Below are 27,332 nucleotides of genomic sequence, written 5' to 3'. Positions count from 1 at the left end.
TATTATGAAAATAGCTGAATATTTAATATTGTTAAGGGTAAGAGTTATGTTTCAGCATAAGTGATAAAGAGAAGGTGAAACTCAGAAGATGATGTAGCATTTCAAATTTGATTGTTAAAAATTATGTTGACAAAAGAAGAGGTAAGTGCATTGACATAGAAACAGAAGAGGTAATAGCAGACAAAATACTAGTTGAATCCTGCACATAGGTATCAGGCAAGAGCGAAGAAGCCAAGATGGCCGCCTGAGTAGACGCATCCTCCGGTCGCTCCAATAATACAGTAATTTAAACCACTCCTCGGTCTCCCTATCCCACCCCCTAAGCGACGTGGTGGAAAACAGGGTATCTGGAGCAGAACTGATGCCCATCTGCAGGATTAGATGATGACGTGGGCTGGGGCTCAGCAACCTGTGGCCATCATGAAGTGCATGAGACAGTACGCATGAGAAGCGCTGCAAAACGCCTTCTCAGGCTCTGTCATAGAATACTAAGAAGTGCAGAAGAACTACAACCGTACCAATATCCAAACTGGAGATCCAGACACTTAGAGGGCGCAAGGTTTGGTGAGCAGGTGACTTTCAGTAGGAGGGGGGAGGTTGGGCCTTGCCAAGGTCAAGGGTGGAGCAGGCTAAACTGGGCTGGGACAGTAAAGAAGCGGGCCAAGAGGGCCTCCCATGGATGGCGGACCCCACAGTGGAGAGCAGTACATCAGGATATTACGATTCAAGCTGCTGGTGAAAGTGGTCCGGGTGATACACATAGTGGACTGCTGCTTTGCTGGTCCTGCATGAATGGGGATCTTTTCCGATACCAGCACAGTAACGGATTATGGTATGCAGATACATTAAAGTAATCTACAATACAATCATTTTTAAAGCAAGGGCAGGGATACGGAAAGGTACCATAAAAATACCCTGAAGCACTTTTCTGAATGATGCTGAAGTCAAAGAGCCATTTAGGGGTGCACTGACAACTTTGGCATACAATGAAGGAGGGACTTGCAAAGATGGCTCAAAGTGAGCCACCAAATTACTTATACCAGCCCGAGGGCAAAGAACTGCCCTTCATACTGGAGAACAAATTACTAATATTAGAGGGCAATAGGGCAATCAATCAATCAATCAGGGGTCTTTAGAGCACACGTATCACCTGTGAGGGTCTCAAGACGCTGTGTGGGGGAGGATTGGGCAGCTCGGTACTTCGAAAAGGCGGGTCTTGAGGCTCTTCCTAAATGCTTGCAACGTGGGGCTTCATCTGATGCTGAGGGGGAGTTTGTTACAGGTCTTGGCCACGATGTTGGAGAAGGATCTGCCTCTTGTTCTGGACCCGTGGATGTGGGGAATTTTGGCCATGGCTAGTTCACAGGAGTGGAGATCTCTCTTGGGGGCATAGAAGGAGATACCTTTGTTGAGGTATTGGGGTCCGGTGTTGTGGAGGGCTTTGTAGGCGAGTGTGAGCACCTTGGAGGTCACTCGTATTTTGACAGGAAGCTAGTGAGGGTCCCATAGGTTCTAGGTGATGTGGTCTTGTCTCCGGATGCTAAGGATGAGTCTGGCTGCCACATTCTGGACAATCTGGAGTTTGTGGAGTAGAGATTTGTTGATTCCAGTGTAGAGGGAATTCCTGTAGTCCAATCTGCTGCTGATGAGTCTGTGGGTGACGATCTTCCCGGGTTTGGGGGGATCCATTTGAAGGTCTTGCGGACTATACGGAGGGGGTTGAAGCATGCAGAGGATAAGGCGTTGACCTGTCAGGCAGGAGTTGAGTATGATGCAGAGGGTGCGAATGTGGTCCGCAGGAGTGAGAGCGATGCCAAGGGCAGGGGGCCACTACGTGTCATCCCATGCGGAAGGGGTGTATCTGAGGATGAGGACTTCTGTTTTCTTGGAGGTTAACTTCAGGCAGCTGCTGCTCATCCAGTTTGTGAGGTCCTTCATTCCTTCCTGGAAGTTGTGCCTGGCAATGTTGGGTTCCTTGGTGAGTAAGAGGAGGAGCTGGGTGTCGTGGGCTTAGGATACTAAGCAGAGTCCATGTTTTCTGACAATGGTTACGAGGGGGCCCATGTAGATGTTGTTGAGCATGTGGCTGGGGAGAATTATTGGGGTACTCCGCATCTAATCTCTGTGGATTCGGAGCAGAAGGGAGGGATTCTAATTCTTTGAGTTCAGCCGGAGAGGAAGGAGTTGGTCCAGTCTAGGGCAGTTCCCTGTATGCTGGCATCACGAAGTCTGGTAGCTAGTGTGCAGTAGAAGACGGTGTTGAAGGCTGCTGAGCGGTCTAATAGAATGAGGGTTGCTGTGTGGCTTTTGTTGAGGAGTGTGCGGATTTTGTCTATTGCCGCTAGGAGTGTGGTCTCGGTACTCTGGTTGAGGCGGAAGTCAGATTCAGATGTGTCAAGGGTGTTGGATTCTATGAAGTTCATTGGCTGGATGTTGATGATCTTCTCGTGACTTTGGTGGTGAAGGGGAGGAGGGAGGTGGGCCTGTAGTTCTTGAGGTCTGTTGGGTCTGCGCAGGTCTTCTTGAGAAGGGGTTTGACTTCTGCGCGTTTCTAGTCATCAGGGAATGTCACTGTTTCAAGGGTGCAGTTGAATGTCTGTTGCAGTTCTGGTGCGATGGCAGAGGCTGCCCTGTCCATCAACTGTGGTTTTTGCATTTGTCACCCCGAGTGGGATGGGTATGCTCAGACGTGAGTGCCATGCTCTCCACACCACTAGAGTCAAGCTATCCTGGCTGAAGACGGCTAATAGCCAGAAACCGGTCCTAGGATGCTTGATTCCGGTCCAGGAAAGACATGGCTTGGCAGTTCGGGCTGGACTGTTCCCATGAGGCACAGGGTCAAGGCTGATTTGCATATGGCCATGTCTGAACTGGGCTGGTGTGGAGTGCAAAAAAACAATGGATTTAGGCCCATATCTCTGTACCGGGTTGAATGTATGACATTGTTCTGCATTCAGTCCAACAACTGTGGTTTTTGCATTTGTCACCCCGAGTGGGATGGGTATGCTCAGACGTGAGTCCCATGCTCTCCACACCACTGGAGTCAAGCTATCCGGGCTGAAGACGGCTGATAGCCAGAAAATGGTCCTAGGATGCTTGATTCCGGTCCAGGAAAGACATGGCTTGGAAGTTCGGGCTAGACTGGTCCCATGAGGCACAGGGTCAAGACCCTGTGCTTCCATCGAACCCTATCGATGTGATCGTTAAGCTAGACAGGGGAGCCTTTGGAACCAATTGTTTAGACAGAGCGCTACGAGTAGCTCCTGTATCAACCATAAACTGATCAGTAGAACCCAAAACATGTGCTGTAACATAAGGACCCTTCTGATCTACTGGAACTTCAACTGATTCCTTACCCCATCCTACGCAATCCTATTTATAAGCAGAATCATGTATATCAGGCTGCACATAATCAGACATCTGGTATTGGTTGCGCCTGTCAAAAGTATTGAACCCATTTTGTACCCGCACATTAGAATCAAACCTAGCGCGATCATTCGTGTTGCCCCTAGGACCCGAATATCCTGCGCGATTTCTCATTGGTCCTCGACCACGGACATAGCGTTGTGAGCGCAACAATGGACACTCATCAGCCCAATGGCCAAATTTCCTACAATACACGCATTGATCAACAGCCAAATTCGAACGAGTGTAAGAAGAGCCAAAAAAAAAACCTCGTCCGCCTCTATCATTACCTCTAGTAGGTGGACCATAAACCTGAGATAACATAACCTTTGTTTTTAATTCCTTAGACTTTTTATCCTCACTACCCTTTGCTTCTAATTCCTGACGCTCACAATACTGAGCCATCATCAGGAGGGATGCCGGAGAAGAGGTAGTCCAAGAGCTTTCACTAGCTTTTAAACGCCTAGCCACTCCAGGTAATAGATTCGAAACATATTTATCTTCAAACAAATGTCGGCCCGTATCGTCCGTTAGCGACTGACCACTAAAATCATGAAAGGCTTCCTCAAAACGCGTAAAGAAATCTGAAACCGATTCATCTGCCTTTTGTTTACATGATGCTAAAATAGTCCAATCAAACTTTTTAGGGGGAATAATCGTTTTTAACTTAGTTAGTATTGCAACAGGAAGCTCTAAAATCAAATGACATGTCTTTTTCGCTGGTTCCCTATCCTCATCTTTCATCTCTATCTCCTTCCATAATGCCCCATACGCTGCACGATCATCAACTTTACGCACGGATCTCCACATATCAGGCGGTAATATTAGCCCGAAAAATAAATCGATATCAGCTAATGTCATGGTACAAGAATTTATGGCTCCCTCAACTTCCTCATAAAAAGCGGCTGGATTTTTCCACGGGTCAGGCAATGCAGCTTTAAGTGCCATTACATCTGCCCTATTGCAGGGAGTGTACACCCAATTATAAATAAAATAACCGTTAGAATCTACAGAGGACTTATCATCACTTGTACCCGCTCCCTTAGGAGGAACATATAAAGGCGCAGCCTCTCGCATAGGCTTTGCATGCACTATTGCGGTCTTATCTGTTCCAAATATAGATGATTGTTTCCCACCAAGCGAATCCGTCCGTGCATCTGCATCTGTTTTCCGTTTCTCCTCATCGCCTCAGTTCGTAGTTTGAACAACCGTCTTATCGTATTAGCCACCAGGGGGAGAGTAAAAAGCCCATTACGTATTTGCTTACAATCGGCTGCTACATCATCAGGTTCTAAAACACCAGAGACTTTCCGAAACATGTCAACAACTTCTTCAGCAAAATGCTTGGTAAAATATAATCGCTCTCTGTCCTGCCATCACTGTAAACTATCTAAGATGTTAGAAACAGTAACAGAATCACAAAGTGCTTGACGAGCAGTCTTTCTAAGTTCTGCCGCATGTTCGACCGACAGCATAGAGCGAGTGTCTGGTTTTGTTCGATCTGCCCTGGAATCGTCATCTTCGTCTGATGGAGCGGACGTAACGGAATACAGAGGCGGAGGATGATCTAACAATGAGAAATCATCTTGTGATTTATTAAGGACAGGATCAAGAGGTTGCCAAACAGCATATTGGCCAGATATATGTAATCTGTGCTCCTTCTCCTGTCTCTCTTCCAATTCTTTCACTTCTTTCTTCCTTAATTCTTGCGCTTTTTCATACATATTCTTCCGTTGCTCTTTTTCAATCAGCGCTTGCTCACGTTTCTCACACTCACGTACTTCTTTCACCCACATTCGCATACATTCAAACACGTCTTGTCTGGATTTCCACTCGAACATACACTGTTCCACATACTCAATCTTTCACATATCAAATGACCCATACATTGGCCAGCGTAACTCGGGATCTTTTCGCGTGTTTTTCCTCAATAATGTGCTGCACATTATAGAAGAAAGACCATATTTTATGTACATATCTCTATTAGGCGTCCCCTCTGGAGGAGCCGGCTGCGATTCCTCAAGTCTTAACCGGTTATTTCCACAAAAGCAGCACATCCTACGAAGTGCGCTAAAAGCAGGCATGCCAAAAATAGTGCAAAATATGCAGTATTACAATCAAAGTAGCACTTAAAGTATCTGTAATACATTGTGCCGTTCAAATCAAAATCACAATTTTAGATAAAAAAGCTCCTCATTACCTGCCTATATGTGTTGCAACACATATATTTCACTTTCACATAAACATCATGACTAGTCATTCCAAACCAAAATTCCCACAGCAAGCGTATCCTAAAACTGCCTTGCCAATCCCAGGCTTCCAAAACCCACAGCAAGTACCGTACAATGGTTCTTACCAATCACAGGGCGTCAAGATTCCAACTGCCAAGTTCTAAATTCAACAAAACGGCCACTGCACGGCAAGCCAACAGAAAAGATCTCAGTCGAGGACCGGCACCACCTGGATGGTCAGATTGGAAAGAAAGGAACAACGCCTTGGATGCCAAGACTCAGGTCTCTTCTGGCAGTGATCACGTCCACGGCGAGATTCCAATCTTTCATCACGACCACTCCTTCGGGCATCCAAGTCCCCGATGAGCTCCACGTGTCAGGCGCCAATTGATGTGAGCAAGCCTCAGCTAGGCCTACCAGTGCAAGGGGTTCGCCCATCTCTGCACAGAGTCCTCAGACCATAGGAAGAAGTTGGCACAGAAACTGGAAAATACAAAAGCATAGTTTATTAAACCTTTAAAGGTGGTACTACAGTCCACACAACACCATTCAGTATTGCATAGAGTAGCACACCGAACTAAAGCACATGGCCCCTTTTATACACAATGAGGGGGCTCAAAAGAAGGCGGTACAAAATACAAGAGCAAGTTTTTTTGTACAAATAATGGCATATTGGAAGGCAAAATCGATGAGTGGGCGGAGTTAACAGTGTTCGGAAACTAGTAAACACATTCCTATCTGGAACTAATTAGTAACAGCTGCAGTCCCTACTGGGCAGGCCTGGGCATGCTGAAAGTGGTGGATGCTAAATATAGCCTGTTGCTAGGCATATTTCAGGTGCAGTTAACAAGAAGGTAGGACAAAGCACATGGTGACAAAATGGCTGCCACAAATACAAAATGGAGTCGGTTCAATTGCTACGACATTGGTCAAATACAGCATGTCTTCTGCTAATGCTTAACCTAATCGCCGTTAATTTACAACAACCCGTTTCTTCGAACGTTCAGCACTGACGTTCGAAGCAGCCAACAGGTTAATGATTGTCCTGCCAACTCTTTTGGTATTATATGTATGTTTGGGCTGATGGCCCCTGATTTCTGCTGTATGGTAGGCCTTAAGTAAAATGTACCAAAAGCCATGTTGTCAGTGGCAATGTCTTCGATTGAATTCTTACATTCTCCAACTTCATCTCTGGTGTGGTTTGTACTGGTAGTCTAATCAGACCTCTATCTTTACTGTGTTCTGTTTCAAAAAGAATATTCGGCAACTGGAAGTCCTACTTGCACTTTTGGGCAGTGCAAGTGGTGCCACCTCACCAGGTGCCAAAGTCAGGGGGTGCCATGTGTGCTCTGCAATCGGCACCAAACAAATTGCCCAAATGCCTGCTTTGTTGATCACTGTTGTCCCTCTTTTTCTTTTCCACAATGTTAATCTTCGTAGAGATAAAAGAGAGATAAAAGTGTTAAACAGATCAGGAGGCACCTTTTATGCCCACCCATGCGCTGCAGTAAAATGTTTGCTTTGCCTATGAGTCGTAAAGTAAAAGGAAAGATTTCACGTGTACGTTTGGGAATTTCATTTAATTGATCTAGGCACATAGAGCTGAGCTCCGCTCTCTACTTGCACCATCAGTATGTCTTCTAACTGCGGTTATTAAGACAGACATTCTACACCAGCTCAACTTTGTGTAATTCACTTTCAGGTTGTGAATTTTAACAAAATAAGTTGAAGGCAGGACCGGCTCTGTGCAACATATATTATAGTGTTAAAAGCACCTGCTGCAGCATTCTTTGCCTCCAGCAATTTTCAGGCAACAATAAACATGTCACGATAACTCCGGTGATTAATGTTCTGTCTGGAGAGCAATATTGGAGCTTTGTCTAGTGAAAGTTTTGATTCATCATAAGGTAGCACAGAGGGTTAATATGGCTGCTGAAGAGAATGTGTACAATGCATATCACAAAGAGCATATAATGTAAATAAGACAGTGGTTTACTGCTTTTGTAAGCGAGATCCGATTGTTACTTGCAGTTTATAAGTTAAAATCCTAATGTAGAACAGTGAGCAATTAACTGTCATTATAGAGCTGCATGGAAACTACATGGTATAGCTTATAGGGTTATGATGTTATTCCCAGGCTTTAATTATCCTAATGTTGCAAAATGGGTTAGTTTGGGCAAAAATCAAGACTTAATATTTAAGAGAACCCCGAGCCACGCTGTCAAGTTTTATATTCTAAGTTTGTGCCTCTCCAGAACAAGCACTCTTAAACTGTACTGCCTACAAATATAGATGAGATAACTCCTATTGTAGTCCTCAGTCTTATGTAATGCTTCCCATATATTGAATTACACACCTATGCAGCAGTGGCCTCCACCCACTCTTACCTGACTGCCACAGGTGGCCAAAACCAAAAGGCTAGCTAAACCACTGGATTAATTTTCTCTGTATAATATGTGTGATGTAAAAGGCTCTGATACACTACGCTGGTATCAGTTGTACTATAAAACTAATTTAATGCATCTGTTAGAGTGTATTTATGGGGATTTGAGGGGTTCTGTTGAAGGGTGGTAGTGAGGGAATCCCTGGCTGAGGTGGCCATTGGGGGGCATCAACAAACATTGTTACACAGGGCACAACCAGCACTAAATCTAGCCATGATTTAAAATATCACTTTCGCATCTTCTGTTTCCAATAAGTCTTCCTCTTAACTTGTCCTCAAACCCCACCTTGTCAAGGTCAATAAGGACAACCTCTGAACTGAATTTAATGTAGGCCTCTACAAATCTCAGCAATATTTTTATCACTAAAATTGACTGCATATGTGGGAGAAAATCTTTATCCCAAAATTTGGACACCCCTTAAATTTACCTCAATCAGTCCTTCCAATGTTTAACGGATCAAAGACAGTGTAAAGCCTCAATTTTACGAAGCAATGTGTCCCTGCGTTAAGGCACCTCCCATAACATCAAATTAACAAAGTAAAAACAACTCATTAACCCCTTCGTGCTCATGACGGAATGGTTCCGTCATGAGCACCAGTGGTGCTGTCCTCGTGACGGAACCATTCCGTCATGAGGACAAGGGCACGTAATCCCTCTGCTACAAACAGCAGAGGGATTTCCATTTTTTTGTTGGGGCCTCTGGAGCTTTCCCAACCTACCAAGGCCCTTCCCAGGTTTTCAATCTAATGACGATCGCGTGCATGGCGCGCTGTTGTCATTAGATTGAAAACGATTTGGTGTTTCAGAGCGCAAGGGGTTATCTCAGTCCCCCGAGCACCGAAACACTTGGGAGGGGTATCGTTGGAAAGGGGAGCATCTCCCCTATCCAATGGTCCTATTCCTTAGTGGATCCCTGCTTGGGGATCATCCCTGGAGGGCGATCCCCAAGCAGGGATCCACCCACCAACACCAGGGAGGGGGGAGCGTCAGCTTGGGCAAGGGCCTTTGCTCCCCCATATTTGTTTGGGCACAACAGTCTTTCTGCCCCCCTCAGGGGCAGATGGGGGCAGTAGCACCCAATCTGCCCCCTGGGGGGGAGAAACCCACTAGAAACCAGGGATTATAATTTTTTTATTGACGTTGGGCTGGGGGCTGCCCAAAAAAGGCATGGCACTGTCCCCCCCAGAAAAATGTTAGTCTTTCTGCCCCCCAGGGGGCACACCGGAGCAGTAGCCCCCCCCTTTGCCCCCAGGGGGCAGAAAGCCCACTAGAAACCAGGGATTTATTTTATTGACGTTGGGTAGTGCTGTCCAAAAAGGGCATAGCAATGCCCCCCCAGTGAAATGTCAGTGTTTCTGCCCCCCCCCCCGGGGGCAGATGGGGGCAGTAAGCCCATTAGAAACCAGGGATATTTTTTTGTAATGTTGGGGTGGGGGCTGCCCAAAAAGGGCATGGCAATGCCCCCACCCCCCAGAGAAATGTCAGTTTGTCCCCCGGGGGGCAGAAAAGTCACTAGAAACCAGAGATTTTTTTATTGAAGTTGGGGTGGGGGCTGCCCCAAAAGGTCATGGCAATGGCCCCAACCACACCACCCCAGAGAAATGTAAGTCTGTCTGCCCCCCCGGGCAGATGGGGCAGTGGCCCCAATCTGCCACCAGGGGGCAGAGAGCCCACTAAAAACCAGGGATATTGTTTTATTGACGTTGTGGTGGGGGCTGCCCTAAAAGGGCATGGCAATGCCCCCACCCCCCTAAGAGAAATTTCTGTCTTTCTGCCCCAGGGGGCAGAAAGCCCACTACAAACCAGGGATTTTTGTTATTGATGTTGGGGTGGGGGCTGCCCCAAAAGGTCAAGGCAATGCTCCCACCCACACCCCCAGAGAAATGTCAGTCTTTCTGCCCCCCAGGGAAGATGGGGGCAGTGGCCCCAATCTGCACCCCAGGGGGGTAGAAAGCGCACTAGAAACCAGGGATATTTTTTTATTGATGTTGGGGTGGGGGCTGCCCAAAATAGCCATGACAATGCCCTCACCCTCAGTGAGATTCCAGGGGGGCAGAAAGCCTATTAGAAACTAGGGATTTTTTTTATTGATGTAGGTGTGGAAGCTGCCCAAGATGGGCAGGTCAATGCCCCAACCCCAAAAACAATTACCACAGTCTTTCAGCCCCTCCCCGGAGGCACATTGGAGCAATAGCCTGGGGGGGGGCAAAAAGCCCACTAGGACGCAGGATTTTTTTTTTTAAATCAGTGTTGAGGTCAGCCCAGAATGGGCATGCCAATGCCCACACCTCCCCCAAAAAATGGCACAGTCTTTCTTTCCCCGAGTGGCAGATGGTGGCAGTGGCCCCTAATCTACCCCCAGGCAGGGCAGAAAGCCCACTAGGCGCCAGCGATTACGCTGGCTTTTTTATGCGTGGGATGGGGGATGCCCAGAATGGGCATACCAATGCTCCCACCACCCAAAACATAGCCACAGTCTTTCTGTCCCCCTTGGGGGCATATCAGGGCAACCCCCTGATTCTCCCCCAGGACGGCAGAAAGCCCACTAGGCACAGGCTTGTTTTTAGCCATGTGCCTACATGCGGATTTTGGGCTCTAGCGCAGCCAGCACATAGGGAAACCTAGCAAACCTATACATTTCTGAAACCTAGAAACCCAAAAGAATTCAGGTTGGGCTGACCTGTCTGGCTCTCACCAGATTCTGTTACCCAGAATCCCTTACAAACTTCAAAATGTGTCAAAAAACAAATTTTCCACACATTTCTGGTGGAAATTTCAGGGATTTGCGTGGATCCACAAAATTCTACCCACCCCACATTCCCCAAAGACTTCTAAGAAAAATGGTAATTCACTTGTGTGGGTAGGCCTTTTGCCCGCGATAGGAAACCGCCCAAAACGCAACATGGACATGCCACATTTTAACATTGAAACCTGGCCATTTTTCTGCAATGTGCGTAGCTGTAGATTTTGAACCCTCGCTCTGCCGGCACCTAGCGAAACTTAACAGGCCTATAATTTTTTTTTAAACTAGACACCCAGGGAAATCCAGGATGGTGTGACTTGTCTGGCTCTCAACAGGTTCTGTTATCTAGAAACCCTTGCAAACCTCAAAACTTGTAAACAAAAAAACACATTTTTCTCACATTTCTGTGGGGGAAAGTTCTGGAATCTGAGTGGATTCACAACATTCCACCCACCCCACATTCCCCAAAGTCGTCTCATTTGTGTGGGTGGGTCAAGTACCCGAGATAGGCAAGGGCCCAGAACCTATTGAGGCAGCATCAAATTGACCTATCACAAAACAACATGGTTTTGCAAGGGGGTCACACAAGTTTTTGGCCCCAGGCTCGGTCCAACATCTTAGGAAATTTCCAAACCCACACATTTCTGAAAAGTAGACAACCAGGGGAGTCCAGCAAGGTATAGCTTTTGTGGATCCCCCAACTTTTTCCTACCCACAATGCACTGCAAACCTCAAATTTAGCTGAAACAATCACTTTTTTCTCAAATTTCTGAGTGGAATTTCTGTAATCTGCGTGAATCCACAAATTTCCTACCACCCAATGTTCCCCCAGGTCTCCTGGTAAAAATGTTTCCTGACTTGTGTGGTTGGGTCAAGTACCCGCAACAGGCAAGGCCTCAAAATGTATTGAGGAGACATCAAAATTACCTATCACAAAACAACCTGGTTTTGCAAGGAGAGCACTTGGGTTATTTGCCCTATGCTCGGTGGCCATCTTGACAAAAAACTATCAAACCTACACATTTCTGAAAACTAGACACCTGGGGAAGTCCTGTAAGGTATGGCTTGTGTGGATCCCCAACGTTTTCCTACCCAGAATGTCCTGCAAACCTCAAATCTAGCTGCAAAAAACACATTATCCACATATTTTTGGGTGGAATCACCGTGACGGCACAAATGTCCTACCCCACAGCGTTCCCCTCAGTCTCCCGAGTATAAATATACATCACTTGTGTGGGTGGGGCAAGGGCCTGTGACTGGGAAGAGTCCAAAACATATGGAATAAGGGTATAGCATAAAGAATTCCAAACGCTACATTTTTTTAAAATTCATTTTTAGCCAATTCTGCATTGCACACCCACACAAGTAAGGTATCATTTTACTCAGGACACTAAGGAGAACGCTGTGGGGTAGGGCATTTGTGCCCCCATGGTGAATCCACATCAAAATATGAGGAAATGTGCTTTTTCAGTTAAACTTGAGGTTTGCATGGGATTCTGGGTATGGAAATGTTGAGGGAGCAATGCAAGCCATACCTCATTGGACTCCCCAGCGTGTCTAGGTTGCTGAAATGTGTGGGTTTGGTAGGTTTCCCTAGATAGCGAAGAGCCCGAGGCCAAAAACACCAGTTGCCCCCCCCCCACCAAAACCAGGTAGTTTTATTATAGGTAATTTTGAAGTCTCCACAGTCGATTAGGGCCATTTCCTGTTGCAGACACTATGCCTACCCACACAAGTGAGGTATCATTTTTATCAGGAGACCTGGGGGAATGCTGGGTGATAGGAAATTTGTGTCAGCCCAGTGATCCTATAACTTTTCCACACAGAAATGTAAGAAAATATTTGAGGTTTGCAGGAGATTCTGGGTAGGGAAATCTTGAGGGACCCATGCAAGCCATACTTTTCTGGACTCCCCCAAGTGTATAGTTTTTAGAAATGTGTGGGTTTGGTAGGTTTCCCTAGATGGCCGCCGAGCGCGGGCCAAAAACTCATGGGACCTCCTTGCAATACCAGGTTGTTTTAGGATAGGTAATTTTGATGTCGCCTCAATAGGATTTGGGCCTTTGCCTGTCATGTGTAGTTGACCTACCCACGTGCGTAAGGTACTATTTTTATCAGGAGACCTGGGGGAACGCTGGGTAGTAGGAAAATTGAGGATCCACGCAGATTCCAGAACTTTCCCACACAGAAAATTGAGGAAAAGGGTTTTTTTTCAGCTCCATTTGATGTTTGCATGGGATTCTGGGAAGGGAAATGTTGGGCTACCCATACAAGCCATACCGTGGTGGTCTCCCTGGGTGTCTAGTTTTCATAAATGTGTGGGTTTGGTATATTTCCTTAGATGGCCGCAGAGCCCAGGGCCAAAAACTTGGAACACAAGGTTGTTTTTTGATAGGTAGTTTTGATGTCGCCTCAATAAGTTTTGGGCACTTACCTGTCTCGGGTACTTGACCCACCCACACAAGTGAAGTAACATTTTTATCGGGAGACTTTGCGGTATGCGGGGTGGGTGGAATGTTGAGGATCCATGCAGATTCCAGAACTTTTCACCACAGAAACGTGAGGAAAGTGTGTTTTTTCAACATTTATTTTGAGGTTTGCAAGGGATTCTGGGTAACAGAACCTGGTGAGAGTCAGTCAAGTCATCTTACTCTGGACTCCCCAGGGTGTCTAGTTTTGAAAAATGTAGAGGTTTTCTAGGTTTTCTTACATGCCGGCAGAGCTAGGGTTCAAAATCTACAGCTAGGCATTTTGCAAAAAAAGGGTTTGTTTTCACTGTGAAAATGTGGTGTGTCCACGTTGCGATGTGGGCCATTTTCAGTCGCGGGCACTAGGCCTACCCTCACAAGTGAAGAACCATTTTTCTCAGAAGACTTTGGGGAACGTGAAGTGGGTGAAATTTTGTGGATCCATGCATATTCCAGAACTTTCCACCACAGAAATGTGAGGAAAATGTGTTTTTTTTTACAAATGTTTAGGTTTGCAAAGGATTCTGGCTAACAGAACCTGATGAGAGTCAGTCAAGTCATCCCATCATCGTTTCCCCTGGGTGTTAAGTTTTCAAAAATGTATAGATTTGCCAGGTTTCCTTTGGTGCTGGCAGAGTTAGGGTTCAAAATCTATAGCTAGGCACTTTGAAAAAAGGGTCTGTTTTCACTGTGAAAATGTGGTGTGTCCATGTTGCATTTTGGCCCATTTCCTGTCGCGGGAACTAGGCCTACCCACACAAGTGAGGTATCATTTTTCTTGGAAGACTTTAGGGAATGCGGGGTGGGTGGAATGTTGTGGATCCATGCAGATTCCAGGGGCCTCATTTATGAAAAGTGACGCATCGCTGCGTGAAAACAGCGATGCGTCACTTTTCACTGCGCACTCCTTGCGACACCAATGATGCGTCATATTTAATGTATGACGCATCATGTCGCAAGGACTTACAGATACGTCAGTATTTCTGACGCATCTGTAAGCGCAAAAGTGACGCATTGCTGGAGTGTGTCACAAAAGTGACGCATCTCCAGCAATGCGTCCTTTCACATGGGGAGAGCCCCATGTGAAAGGGCTTGCGTCAGTCTTACGCCTGCTGTGAGGCAGGCGCAAGATTTTGACGCAACCGCATCCTAAAAGTGACGCAGTGAAATCTCATAGATTTCACTGCGTCACTATTACGAGGCTTTTTGCGGGGGAACGCCCCCTCTGCATACATTATACCTGACGCAGGTATTATGTGGCACAGGGGTTTAAAAAGTGACGCATCTACCTAGATGCGTCACTTTTTAAATATGGCGCAACAAGGCGCATGTTTTACGCCGCAGATGCGTCACAAAAAGTGACGCATCCGCAGCGCAAAACTGACGCAAGGCCTCATAAATGAGGCCCCTGAACTTTCCACAGCAGAAATGTGAGGAAAGTGTGTTTTTTAAAATACATTTTGAGGTTTGCAGGGGATTCTGGGTAACAAAACTAGGTGAGAGGCAGGCAAGTCACCCCATCCTGGATTTCTCTCAGTGTCTAGTGTTTCGAAAATGTATAGGTTTGCTAGGTTTTGCTAGGTGCTAGCAGAGTTAGAGGTCAAAATCTACAGCTAGGTACTGTTTTCACAGTGAAAATGTGGTATGTCCATGTTGCATTTTGAAAAAACGTAAAGAAGACACATTTCAGTCCCCGTTTAGCTGCACAACCTATTAGAATGAATTTAATGAATTAAATTCGTAATCAACATCTTTAGTGTTCCAATATTTTTTCTCCAAGCGTATTCGTCCTCTCTTTCATCAGTTTTCTCTTCAATCCATTATATCCATTTCTTAAATTGTTTAACTTTGCAATAAACACAGGCGAATCCTTGTTTCCTTGGGCCACGTTTTATTTCCAGTCACCCAATGCATTTCGGGAAAAAATCCCTTCTTCATGGGTTTCTAAAGTATAAGAAATACAGTCTAATCAATTGCATGGCAATCATGTTGTGCACAGATACACATTGTTAGAACAAGCGTTTTGTAAAATGAAAATAAACTAGCATCTGCCATGTTTCCTTTTGTTCTATGTATACACATTAAGATACTGTTATTATTTTAAACATAAAATGCTTCAAGCGCTCCCTCATTAAATTCATTCTAATAGGTTGTGCAGCTAGACGGAGACCGAAATGTGTCTTCTTTACGTTTTTTCACTTATTTGCAGTGCGAATGGGCGGGGCACGGAGAGCGAGCACGCCGACAGAGTTAAAAATGAACTACAAAGTAATGCTGGATAATTAAAAGAGGAAAAGGAGTGCATTTATCTACCTATATGATCACTGCATGTTGCATTTTGGCCATTTCCTGTCGCTGGCACTAGGCCTACCCACACAAGTGAGGTACCATTTTTCTCTGAAGACTTTGGGGAGAGCGGGGTGTGTTTAATTGTGTGTATCCACCCTGATTCCAGAACTTTCCACCACAGAAATGTGTTGAAAATGTGTTTTTTGACAAATGTTTAGATTTGCAAGGGATTCTGGCTAAAAGAACCTAATGAGAGCCAGCCAATTCACCCCATCCTGGATTCCCCTGGGTGTTTAGTTTTCAAAAATGTTTAGATTTACTAGGTTTCCCTTGGCGCTGGCAGAGTTAGGGTTCAAAATCTACAGCTAGGAACTTTGCAAAAAAAGGGTCAGTTTTCACAGTGAAAATGTGGTGTTTCCACTTTGCATTTTGGGCCACTTCCTGTCGCGGGCACTAGGCCTGCCCACACAAGTGAGGTACCATTTTTATTGGAAGACTTATGGTAACACATAATTGTAGAGCCACTGTAACTATCTATAGCCTTTCGATACATTTCGGACTTCCAAAGGAAAGATAATGTGTAAAAAATAAGTAATTTTAAAAAATAACCTATAATTCTCATGCTAGTATGGTTACTCACAATTTCAGAAATGTGCAAATTTCTACTGTTTCTAAACTCTATATTTTGTTACCATTTCATTTATAGATAGGTGTCTTTCATACCAATTTTTCCATGTATATATGTTCCCAAATTAATTGCTATATACCCGTCACATAATAAAAAATCTTTGCAAGATGCTGCTCAGTTAATAGCTCTGGGTCTGTCGGGTTCTTGGGGAACCTTCATGTCCTAAATATCCTCACAACCAGAAAGGTTCAACAAATGTAACAGTATGTTGCTTTCAAACAGCTGCAACAATTAGAAGAAGGTATAGGTGAAATCGTTGGCACAAATGTCTGGTTTTCTCAACTAATTTTCACTTTTTCCTATATTCAACTGTTACTTCCTATAAAGAAACCTTGAAGGATCTACACCAATGACCCCTTGATGAATTAAAAATTCTGTCTACTTTTTTAAAGTGTATAGCTTTCCAGGATCCATTATTGATTTTATACCCATTTCTACCATTAACTGGAAGAAGGATGAACACACAAAACATTGCAAAAATAGGCTATATCCCAGTAAAATGCCAAAGCTGTGTAAAAAATGTTGATTTTCTTACAAAAGTCTGTCAGTCCCTAAAAGCTGGGGAATGGTGATTTCAGCCTCACAAATCCTTTGTTGATACCATTTGCAAGGAAAAAACAGATACTTTCATTTGCAGCACTTTTTTCCTATTTATCTCAAAGAAACAAAAATTTTGTGTGGATACCTTATGCGGTCAAAACGTTACAGGGGCCTAAGCACAAACTACCCCAAATAGCCTAACAAAGGCTTAGCACAGGATGGGAAAAGGCCTAACAGCAAAGGTGTTAAAGAATGAGGTCCTCCCAAGAACTGAGTTCTACATCAATGAAAAGAGCATTATTACAAGAAATTAACATAAGCGATACAGAATCAATACCATGACATCTCTCAATGTAGAGTTATACAGATGAGCAGCAAAATCTAAAAGAATTTGGGCAGCATCCCTTGTAAAATAGAAAAGGCTTCTTAAATCTGGGTCACCTCCAGAATCAAGGGGTTCTCAAATACAATTGCATCGACATCTTTAATTCTGCTAAATCATTATGGTGTGAGCAAAAACATAATTTCTTTAGCAAATCAAAAGACAAGAATAGTTCAAATCACACTTTCGCACCCATCCCAATTAAAAAAAAAACTTAATATTCAACACCCTCTATGCTAATGTCATCCGTAGATATTTGAACAAACATGAAACTTACACATTAATTCTCAGTCTCAGTTAATAAACCCAGTGAAGAAACAAATGAGACAAATACTTGTTAAAATCTTACATCCGTACCACCTAAGGTTAATTGTGAGCAAAAATAATACAGCAATGAATATAAACTAATATATCCTGTGCTGAAGTGACTTTGCATAGAGAATGTACTAGGGGAGAGAGGAAATCAGGAGTGAGTGACAGAGATGGCATCCATTTTTTCTAAGATGGTGTTTTATATAGAAATGTGGCATAACTAAAAAAAATAATAAACACACATCTTAGGTATTTTGTTTGAATTGCAATTGTGTTAATTCAGTCTGTAAATGTAAATTCAAGAGTGGAAAAAACTCTCATTAATGCATAAATATAAACACAAAAAAAGATTCCACGCATCATGTCTTCTCAACTCCAGGAGCAACACTCTTCCCATTAATCTGTTGTATAGTTAGAGTAACAGCACCACCCTTCTTACTAAATCCTCTAGTTTTCTGGCTAATCATAATTGTTAAACAACTTGATATGTTATGAGATATATTTATTTCCAGGTCCCCGCAGACCACAGTGCAGCTCTGTAGGAAAATTGGTTTTTGATTGAGCAACAACCGCATGCCTGTCCGGGTGAACCACAAAAGTCGCTAAATTGACCTGTGCTTAACCGTCTGGTAACTTTAGCACAAAAGCAGTCAGACTTAACTTTGAGCCAAGGTATGAAGTAACACAAATGCAATAAACAGCTTGATACCCAAAATGACAAAAGTCCAGTCAATACAACTGGAAATATGGAATTTCAAAGATTTAGGTATGTTAAACGTCTAAAAGCACAAAGTGCCACTTGCGATCATCTGGTTGTGCTAGACCAGGAGAATGTATCAAGTTCATGCCAACTGCGATGGAGCGCAGGCCAGATACAAGGATCAGGCTAGTTGAACTAAAAAAGTTACCTTCCGTAAGTCAGGCACAAAGTGTCCAGTTGATAGGGGAGGATGCCACGAGGAGCCGTAGCACGAAGATCTTGTCGGGCATCATGGACGGTTGTGGCTAGAGCTTCACATTGGCAGTCACTGTGGACTGTCAATGCCAAGCGTGAAGTGTGGAAATCACATTGCCAGCTGTCACTATAGTGTGAAGACTTTGCGCTCGTTGTCATCCCGGGAGGCAAGATCTCCGCAGGAATGGGCCCGATTGTGGTCACAAAGATCCCAAAACATCAGGATTTCTCCTTTGCTTCACAATAGGAGCTTAACTAATGACAACCAATGGTCCAGGGACCGGCACCTCTGGGGATTAGGAACTCACACACATGCAGAGTATATCAGGGTTCAGGCAGGTACAATTGCAGGTCCAGGCAAGTCCAGTGTTTCAGGTCAGCTTGGCGGTTGCAGGGAAGCCTCTGAATCATGTGCTGTCTCCCTGTAGCTCAGAATAGGAGGACAGTCAGTTGATCCTTGTAATCACTCTGCCTGGGATGAAGAAAGCATGTGAATCTTCCTTCTCAAAGAGCAGGACATGCCTCAAGCAGCAGGGCGATCCTTCATCTGTAGTATCTACAGGTCAGGAGTGTACTCAACAGTTGATTTGAGGGTCCAATATATATAAACCCTGTGCCAGCTTTGAAGTGGGAGAAACTTTTTGACTTCCCTCCACATCTGGTTCTGGGATGTCCTTCCCTTCCTTTCCCTGCCAAGACTCCAATGGGTCTGGGGTAACAATAGGCTAGTGTCAAGTTATTTGTGAGTGTGCAGGAGGCAACCTCTTTAAAATGTAAATGGGGCAGGGAAGACCTCTGCCCCTACCATCCTGGCAAGATGGTCCATCCTGTCAACATTTAGCCGTTCCCCCTTTGTCTAACTGTCTGGGAGGAATACAGAAGGGCCAACTGTCAACTACACCAACCCAGTCACAAATAGTTAGGGCGAGATAATGCCATCCTTCCTAAAGTCGATTTACAAAAGGGGGTGGTGATGAACAGAGTGTCTGAATTGAGCAGACCACTCTTACCCAGTCCAAAGATCAGGGCTTGATCCATCACCGTTATTTATCTCACTGCCCCATCCCAGCTCAGAACCTGGCTATATGCAAATCAGTCTGTCCCTGGCCCAGTGCATCATGGGAACAGGGCAGACTAAACTACCAAGCCAATTCTTTACCAGAAAGGAGCCAAGCTACCGGGGACCGGTTTCTGGCATTTCAGCCTCTTCGGCCCGGCTTGCTTGAATCCTGATGGAGCAGTGAGAAAGGGACTCATGTCTGAGTATACCCTGCCACACCTATAGTGGCCAAAATCGATTTACAAAAGGGGGTGGTGATGAACAGAGTGTCTGAATTGAGCAGACCACTCTTACCCAGTCCAAAGATCAGGGCTTGATCCATCACCGTTATTTATCTCACTGCCCCATCCCAGCTCAGAACCTGGCTATATGCAAATCAGTCTGTCCCTGGCCCAGTGCATCATGGGAACAGGGCAGACTAAACTACCAAGCCAATTCTTTACCAGAAAGGAGACAAGCTACCGGGGACCGGTTTCTGGCATTTCAGCCTCTTCGGCCCGGCTTGCTTGAATCCTGATGGAGCAGTGAGAAAGGGACTCATGTCTGAGTATACCCTGCCACACCTATAGTGGCCAAAATCGATTTACAAAAGGGGGTGGTGATGAACAGAGTGTCTGAATTGAGCAGACCACTCTTACCCAGTCCAAAGATCAGGGCTTGATCCATCACCGTTATTTATCTCACTGCCCCATCCCAGCTCAGAACCTGGCTATATGCAAATCAGTCTGTCCCTGGCCCAGTGCATCATGGGAACAGGGCAGACTAAACTACCAAGCCAATTCTTTACCAGAAAGGAGCCAAGCTACCGGGGACCGGTTTCTGGCATTTCAGCCAGTGTAAGAATTGGCTTCTGTAGTTTGGTTTGTCCTGTTCCCATCATGCACTGGGACAGGAACAGACTAATTTGCATACAGCCAGGTTCTGAAACTGGGATGGTGCAGTGAGCTAAAAAATGGTGTTGGATCTAGCCCTGATCTTTTGACTGGGTGAGAGCTTTCTGTTTAATTCAGAGACTCTGTCCCTCACCACCCCTTTTTGTAAATATTTTTGTCCACCCTAAGCGTGGAAGGGTATTCTCAGATGTGAGACCCTTGCTCATTGCACCATCAGGATTCAAGCAAACCGGGCCGAAGACGGCTGTAATGCCAGAAACCGGTCCCCGGGAGCTTGTTTCCTTCCCAGTGTAAGAATTGGCTTCTGTAGTTTGGTTTGTCCTGTTCCCATCATGCACTGGGACAGGAACAGACTAATTTGCATACAGCCAGGTTCTGAAACTGGGATGGTGCAGTGAGCTAAAAAATGGTGTTGGATCTAGCCCTGATCTTTTGACTGGGTGAGAGCTTTCTGTTTAATTCAGAGACTCTGTCCCTCACCACCCCTTTTTGTAAATATCCTTCCTAAAGTGACATTTTAAGAATTGTGACTTAATATCAAACTTTACCATTATAGAGGATTATCCATTACACCTATTTTTAGATCAAACAGCCTTACTACCTGATCTCAATCAAAATTTAGCACTTGTTCAATGTAATGAGGTAACCCAATCTTGTCCTATGTGACAGAGGCCTCACAGTAGTGGAAAATCAATTAGTAGTTTTTCACTACCAGGACATATAAAGCTTAACAGCACATATCCTACCTTGTAAATACAATGCACCCTGCCCTATGGTATGTTTAAGGCTTACCTCAGCAGTGACCTATAGGTATTGGAAAGGGAGTTTAAAACCTGGCAAATTATTTGTTTTGCCAGGTTGAATTGGAACTTTAAAATTGTACACAGGCTGCTATGTCAGGCCTTATACATGTTTTAAAAGGCTACTTAAGTGGGTGGCAATTTAAGTACTTCAGGATCACTAGTATCATTTAATTTACATGCCCTGAGTATATGCTGTACCAATTTACCAGGGACTAATAAGTAAAATAATTGTGGCAATCAGGTGTAGGATTTTACAATAATTGAGAGAGTGAGCACAAGACCTACATATCTGGTATAGTGCACAGACTTTCAGCAAACAGGAGTGAAGGAGGCAAAACTTTTTGGAGGGACCACCCTAATGGCTATAAGATCTAACAAGCTCATACTATGTGCTTAAATTTAGAGGCCATAGAGCCCAGTGTAAGTAAACTTCTCATCCAGTCTCTCCCTTGCCCTGAAAGAAGACCATGGTTGTTGTCCTGCTAAGTAAACTATAATTGGGCCAGTTATGCTCTGCGTCTTCAAGTGACTACTGCTGTTATTGCATTGTGGCCTGAAAAAGGTTAGCTGCGAAATATCAGCTTTTATAAATCTGAACAACATTCTGGACCACTTTCAGGCATTCTACTTTTTCTCCATCTTAATCCAACTGAAAATGATTACTGTTCGGGGCTCTACCACCTTATTCTTGCTTGATCTTTTAAAAGCTTTTAATGTGTTGCTTCATGCAGTCCTATTTTAGTCCAGTATCAGAATCTGAGCACTTGACAGGTTTTCATCTATTCCTGTCTGATGATGAAAATGTTTCACTTTGAGCCCAGATCAATCTTATGTTAAGTATTTTCAATGTGGGGTTCCTAAGCAATCCGCCCTCAGATCCACATTGTTTAAATGTTATGTGGATTCACTGACAACACTTATTTGATCATTTGGCTTTTAATTTATGGGCTATTTAAATGGCTCTAAGTTCATCTTGGGGTTTAATTGTTGTTAGCCTTTTCTCCATTTGGTTGGGCAACTGATTGCAACTGGTCCCCTATTTTTCCAGTCTAAACTGTATACAATATTGAGATACATTTTAATGATATCTGTACTTTATGTACTAACATTAATAAAGTCTTCTTGTAATATTTGGTATTTCTCAGGACACTAAAACAAATCTTCCTCTTCCGCCTAAAGTGATTTTTTTTGTGAGTTCCCTCCTGGACTACTTCAATATTCTGAATCTGGGGCTTGCACTCTATCTGACTAGCAAACTTCAGGTAGTTCACAAAACAGTCAGTATAAAACAGCTGATGAACGATTCTGCCTCTCACTATTTTAGAACGTTTCTGAGGCTTCCAGTGTTCTTGTGATTTTTTAAGATCTTTTGGATATGTCAGAAGGACCTGCATGGTCAGGACCCAGTCTTTCTTCAGGACATTTCTCCAGCCTTTCACTCTAACCCAACTTTAAGATCAGCATCATATCAAATTTTTGTTGCGCCTCAGATCCACGTAGGCCACCAGTATTGGCCACCTTTGATTTTCCTGGATACCAAACTCAGTTGTTCTCTTCCTCCCTCTATATGAGTGATCATAGATTATTACACTTTTTGGAAGCATTTGAAGACTCAGCTTTTTTCTTGGTGAATCTCACTTATGGTCACTTACTAGTCCAACTCAGTGCCAAGACACTTTAATGATTATATGCATGTCATACCTAATAGGAGTGGTTGATAAACTCCACTCCACTGGTTGAATTCGAAAAGTTTTGCCAGGTCCGTGTTATGCTTGTAATACAGATTTCAGGCAAGACTCAGCCAACCACTATGTGGAAGAGTTTTTCTCACACATGACTCACCAACATTCATTTGGCAAGCACCAGTGAGAATTTGCGTCCCCTAGTGCATTTTTGGGTACTAGTAAACCGCCCTGTGATATTTTCTCACTGTGGGTGGTTGCGGCTCATAGCGGCCATTTGTATTGGGAAAGCTGCTGCTGCGTAAGTAGAATATCTACTTGAGCAGCAGAAAGAAACATTGCCCTTGAGCGTGCCACGTGCTGCCATTCATGCTGATTTTTAGCCCAGGACAAGGTCCCGGCACTGAAAATCAAAGAAGTGTGCCGAATTGCACCCACTCACGGAACTCTGCAGAATCATGCAGAGTTTTTTTGTACATGTGTATAATTTCACAGATTGAAACTCTGCGTGCCCCACCTACCTCTAATAACCAATCCCAAAATTAATACAAATAAATAATAAACAAAGAAGAAAATTCAGAGTGGGCCTCTGTCATATGGAGCCCCACTGGAGGGAGATCACTTTTGTAAGAAAAGTACTACAAAAACAACTATTAATTCAAAAGGGACGGAGGGTCTGCAATATTTATGTGAATGCAGGGACTTTGCCTCTCCAAGAGTTTCGTGGACTAAAAACCTTTTAGATATTTCACAGAAGAAATGAATATCTACAATGTTCTCATAAAGTTTTCATTGATCAGTTAAGCATTTTAGGTCATGCATTGGTTCATTGCTTCATGGTTTCGTCACTGGTAAAATTGAGCATTGAACCTTGTGTGAAGCAGAATTGCTTGCCATGAGCTTCGGGGCTCAGATTTAATGTCTTAGTTCCCTCCTTTCCACCCAACACATTTACAGTGATCACCACAGTCCCTTGTACTCCGCCTTCTTCTCTTTTGTGTTGGATAACTTTTCCTCAACCTGCTAATGTCATTGCACATAAAAAGGCTTACCAAGGCCCTTTCATTTCCATCTTTCTATGAAGTCATTCTCACGGCTGCTGGTATTCCCCTCGAGATGTTTGTATTACTCTGAATCTATAAGAGGTTCCCTTGCGTGCCCATTGTCCGACCATTGTTCTTCAACCACCACTCCACTGTAAGGCTAAAACAGTGCTCCCTCATTCCTCCCATCTCTGTATGCAGTGATCCACACAACCACCAGCTTACGTCTCCTACAATTAAAAATAAGTAGAAACGCATTGCATTCCCTACAACCCCAGTTCTCTACAGCTGAAAGCACGACTCTGCTTTCCATCCGGATATGTGGTTCACAGTCCGCAATGTTTGGCCTCTGTTTCTTAAATGCAGCATTTTAAATGAAAAATGAAATCTTGCAGGTGTTTGTGCTCCCTATTCCCTCCCACTCCCTAAGCATTCAAAAATAATCCCATGATCACCGGTAGTTCCCATTCGTAAAGTCCCATAGGGTAAATAAAGTAGTCCCTGTAGGACTTAATAATCGTGTTCCCTCCCAATGGCTATCTGCTCTCTTCCCTCCTAGCATAGGAAATAAAACTGAAATCCTACAATGACTGGTGTTGCATGTGCTCCTGTTATCACAAGGTAAAGAACAGCCCCAGCACCCAGTGGCGACCCCTTTCTCTCCTGTCGACTGAGCGTAAAAGAATACAATCTCTGTATCCCTGACAACCTCTCGCCAGTCTAACAACCTTTTCACCAGCTCTGCCATTAAAAGGTACCTTTTATTATGCAACATCGTGAAAACTCTCACTGCCACTCACAGCCCACAACTTGACCTCTCAACAATTTGCTGTGCATCCCTTCCAGTTCCACTTTGACCTATTCCACACTGTGCTCTCTTTTCTTAAAATTCCCTAGTGTGCATCTCAGTACTACATGAACCTTACAATAATCCCTTCCCCTCACATTTTTCTATAATTTCTCAACACTGCATTTTATCCTTTAGTCACTTATGATCCCCCGCAGTGCTTTATGTCTGTTCCTCACAATGTCAATTGTGCTTTGTGATTTACTCTGGCCCTGCTACAGCCGCTCATCGTTCCCAAAAAGTATCTCCCTTGACCAGTGAATTCTGGTCTTCACCGTTTATCAGTATCTCTCAATGCCCACTGTACATACAAGGGTTCCTTTCTGATACATTGCTTTTATGTCATCTCTTTGGGCATATATGCCTGTGTGTTTCTCGTTTGTGTGTTTATGTATGTATGTGTCAGTGTGGTGGTCATAAATGCATGTGTGAGAGTACATGTATCTGAGTGCACGTATGTAAATAGGTAGGTGAATGGATGCATGTGTGTGTACTATAATGTTTCTGTGTATGTGCGCGTAAGTTTGGCTGTGTGTGTGTGTCTGAGTGCCTACTTTTCTGTTAGAGGCTATGTCTGTAGGATTTGAGCCCAAGTGTATGACACTTGCGGTGTGTTAAGAATGAATGTGCAATATGGTGGGGCCACCTTAGCATTTGATGGCAATAACGGAAGTGTGACCGGAAATGCAATATGTGGTATATAGTGTGATTATTTTCAGTATCTGGCCATATACAGATCCTTCTTCGGTATATAGTGCCTGTGGCCTCCAGTTTAGATATATTTCTTGTGTCACCATGGGACCATGGTGTCATCCCTGTATTTTGGGCACTCCTTAGGTTCTCATAGAGCTTTCGTAATGGAGCGGTCAAAGGCTTCGGTCGGAAACCGACGACCGAAGCCTTTGACAACTCCATTACGAAAGCTCACCGATGAAGGGCTTCTCATGCCCGAAATGCATTGGAGCATATGATATTATGGAGAAAGCCATTTGATATGATTTGAATTGATACATATGAAGCATCATGAAAATAATGGATGAATGATTAAATAATTCTCCAAAATAACTTTTGGGAGTCTCGCTTTTATGAGAACCTAAGGAGTGCCCAAAATACAGGGATGACACCATGGTCCCATGGTGACACATGATTAGTTGTTTGTATTGACGTGCCTAGGACGGACACGTTACCTGTCTGGCCCACCCAACCGATCACAGCCTTGTGAACTTTAGTACCTTAAAAATTTCTTTACAACAAGCTGTGCGCTTCCTATTTTGAACAATTCTCTAGATATATTTCTTCTCACTTTATTAAAATCAAATAAATTAAATATTAAGCTCACTGCAAACCATTATGCAAATCATTGTTCAATATCCGTTTTCCTAAATTCGGGAATTATCATTTGGTGGTGATCGTCTCTTTGAAGAGAAAAGAGGATTATCAGGAAACATCCTCCACCCTCAATTAAATTTTTTACACTAGTGAAATTCACAAGTTTTGTGTTATGCAAATTTTGGGAAATATGTAGGCTGAAAGATTGGCACACTTATATCGGCAGGAGACTGGTTAGAGGGGAAAATGTTTTGTTAGTGACTGATTAACCTGACAATTTCCCCAAAACAAGTTCTCTTGCTGCTATTGTGTGTGGCTTTTCAACGTGAAACGTGACCTCGCATTCCTTTTTGGTGAAGTACTGCAACGAGAATTTCGAGAAATTCTTCATAAATGTATTGAAACTCAGGATATTGCATTTCACAATGTCGTAAATCCTTACTTAACACCCTCTTCTTTACTCCATTTAAAAATCTAATTCATTCAAGGATGGAAAACGAAAACATTGGAAAGCATTCAGGATAAATCTACCCCACTCTATGGCCAACACCTTTACCTTCTTTTGCTTCACTGCCTTTTAAGAACCTACTACGCTTCCACGTAGAGGAGAAATCAAGGTTGTCAAGTAATATCACTCTAACTCCATGACAAACCCTCCCTGGCAGAGAAGTTCTCTTTTAAAAGCCATCTCCCTCCTAAGCCCTGCCACCTCCTCTCTCTTTATTGGGAGTGGAGCGAGAATCCTGTCCAGTATGCCCTTAATTAATCTTGAATGGGGACCTTTGACCGGATGCCAGGTTTCTGCCTCTTATACAAAACTGTCATGATCACTGTTTTTCTCTTCCTGCATGTCCATTTGGGTTCCTCTGCTCGGATGTTGGCCTTGGATAAGCATAACTATGGCCAAAGACTGTGTGCATCAAGCAAGTCACCGTGTTAAGGTTAAGATGATTAAAATGTCCAACAGAAACCCCCACAGGGTGATGATAGTTTTCTGGCACGTTGCAGGGTATTGGATGATAATACATTTTGCTCAGAAGGGTTTTTAATTCTAAACAGATGATAATGGTAGCTGTGTCATAAAATGCTTCTTATGTTGTCTCTCGAGTAACCCTGGGCGGCCAACAACGCTACACTCGCAAAGTTTGCGTAGTTTGTTATGTTATGTTATGTTATGTTAAACAAATTTATAAGGCGCAACTAACACCATTAGGTTTC

This window comes from Lissotriton vulgaris, chromosome 5, assembly GCF_964263255.1.
Source record: "Lissotriton vulgaris chromosome 5, aLisVul1.2, whole genome shotgun sequence".
Taxonomy (NCBI): Eukaryota; Metazoa; Chordata; class Amphibia; order Caudata; family Salamandridae; genus Lissotriton; species Lissotriton vulgaris.
Note: the sequence above shows the minus strand (reverse complement) of the source record.